The sequence below is a fragment of the Diceros bicornis genome, chromosome 3 (assembly GCF_020826845.1).
Source record: "Diceros bicornis minor isolate mBicDic1 chromosome 3, mDicBic1.mat.cur, whole genome shotgun sequence".
In the NCBI taxonomy this organism is placed as follows: Eukaryota; Metazoa; Chordata; class Mammalia; order Perissodactyla; family Rhinocerotidae; genus Diceros; species Diceros bicornis.
The window spans coordinates 9,167,815-9,170,570 of NC_080742.1; positions in this window are offsets into that span (position 1 = coordinate 9,167,815).

Below are 2,756 nucleotides of genomic sequence, written 5' to 3' on the forward strand. Positions count from 1 at the left end.
AACTGGGTCTAGCCGTACATGCTGAAGGAACCACAACTTCTTCCTCAGGCTAAGTTCCCTTTCCAACTGTTTCCTCCCCTTGGCCATCAGGGTATAATTAGCATAACTAATTAGTCTGACTATACCCTCAGGCCCTGGGTATAATTAGCATAAGTGAAAAGGGACTTTCCTTTTAGTTGGAAGTCTAGCAACCTCTATTTATCAAATCTTCATCTCAGATGCATTCCTCTCTAATCCTTTACAATGCCCTGTCTCACCACTTCCGAGGATATGGTGCAGGAACAGGAAGACCTGGCCCAGCCCCCTGGCCATCACTGCCTCCTGGTTCAATTAAGGATTCTTCCTTTTGCCATGCACACACACACTCAATTCTCCAAAACTGTAATATTCCCTATAATTTCTACTTTACGTAGATCATCACTGAAACCTCTCCATTTTCCAGGTAAAACAAGAATCCCATGACTTCCTGAGCATTTCTGTGCGTCTGGGACTGGGTTACATGCTTGGCTCACATTATCCTGTCTACTCTCCAGGCAACCTAGTGAGGTCCCATTTTACAGATGAGGAAAAGGAGGTGACATAAATTGCCTGGGACTACAGAGCTATCAAATTATTCTAGGGCATTTAAAGCCCTTTCTGATGGGACTTCTGAGTGAAATGCTCCAATGCAGCTGATATGGTGGGCATGGGTTTCTGGCAGAGATTGCTGTTCTATGCTTGTCCCTGCCTCCCAAGCAAGCAGCACACTCATTGCTCTGTTATTATCAAGTGGTAAATGAAGCAGGAGATTTGTCTCCAGCCAGACCTCGCTCCATATCCCTACCTCATTCTCTGTAGGTGTTGTCAAACTCTGAAAACAGAACCCAATTTGAAGGCAAAGCATTTATTTGGGATCAAAGAATTTCAATTCAAGGGCCGCAGATTTAGATAGAAACCCTAACTGTGTCCTCATCACAGGAGATGGCATGAGGGTTTTTATGGGAAAAAAGAGAGTAAGATGAGGTAAGTTGTATTAAAGAAGAGTTTATTGGTGCTGGATGAGGCAAGGATAGGTTTATACTTAATAGACTGGCTTGAGTCATCAGGCAAAAGGGTTGATTTATACTTTCTTGGCTGGTTAGCAATTTGTACATCTGCAAAGTACAATTTCATCAGTTCTTACAAACAGTATATTATTTTCCTTTCTGACTTCTTGGAATGTTGGCAGTTTGGTCCAGTTTGGAAGATAAAGAAAACAAGAAAATAAGCCTCTGAAATGGCTACTCCAGCTCTATTTTGATATGACTCCACTCATGTCATCTTTCACATTTCTTCCTTTTGATCAAGATGTTTCTCCAAAACATTCACCAATCAAACACTGGAAAGTATTGCTGATTGAGTATTGGAAAGCATTACTGATCAGCCATCAAAGCATCATTGGTCTCTTGTCACCAGGAAGGCTCATTCCCAGTTTCTTATATCCCACATAGGAAGGAAAACAGTTTCCTTCAGACCATTTAGGCCACATTCAAGTAACAAGAGGGCCAGAGCAGAGGAAGCCTCTACTGTCAAGTTCTTTTAAGAGTAAGCATCTTCTGCAGTTCCTTGAAATTTCTCGTGTGAATTTGCATATACCTTAGTAATCATTTGAAAACAGTGAGCGACCATTATCCAAGTGGTGTTTTTATAACATCAAGCTATACAGAGGAGACAAAGTTTTACAACAACGAGAATTCTTATAATAAGAAGCAAAATGCTAAGTCCAAATTGGAGAATAAAGAGGAACCAGGAGCAATGCCTGAGGGCAGCCAGTTAAAGATCAAAGAACCACAGGATGTCAGTGGGCACTGTGAAGTGTCAGCGAGACCAAAGGTAGTATGCTAACCCAGGGGAGTCCAGTCCACAGGTATATAACCAAACCTCAAAGACAGTTAACAGGACTAGAATCCAACATCTACAAAGGAGCAAATGTAATTTTTCTCTCCACAATTACCCTCATTTTTCTTTAACCAAAGATAATCACAGGAAAACTAATTTGTTTGTGTTAAGCAAATTAGAGTTTCTGAATTCTGGAGAAATCACATAGGGAGAAAAAGTAAATGTGTCATCTTTGTTCACAAAGATATATCCTACCAAATTGTTGATAGCTTAGGAGAAAAGATTTCTTTAAATTGGGGGGAAAAAAACACATTAGGGCCTCCTCCTTGGTTCGTGTATTTCCATGTAGTTAGTATTTGTTCTTGATTTTTGTTAGAAGTTTCATGACACCATCAGTTTCTCTGTTAGATTTCTATAATTTCTTACACAGTTGATTTTTGTGCTGATTTTGGGGGTCTAAGCTGAGTTGAAACACCTTTTTAACTGAAAATTCTAAGTTTATGTACGCTTTAAAAGCATTGGTAATCACAATTAATGAAAGGAAAATATAAAAGATCTGAAGGAAATTGGTTCTTAAAATTCATTACCTCATTCTCTATCCCCTATGCTTCTGTTTTTGTGGTTAGAAATTTACAATTAAGACATGCCTGCTTGTGAAAGAGCCCAACACCCCCACCTCTACTGAAGGCCTAGGTCAAGGCTAAGACCTCCCAGTATGTGTGAGAAGGGGTCCGGGTAGAGGGGAATGAAACTTACTTTTTCTCTGTTTTCAGGTTGTTTGTTCATTTCATCTTCCCCCTTTCTTAATAAAACAGAACCCTTTCCTCTTCAGGCACCATCTCAGTGCCTGACTCCAGGGAGAAGTGAGCTCTGTGAACTGGTGATAATCAGGGGCGTGG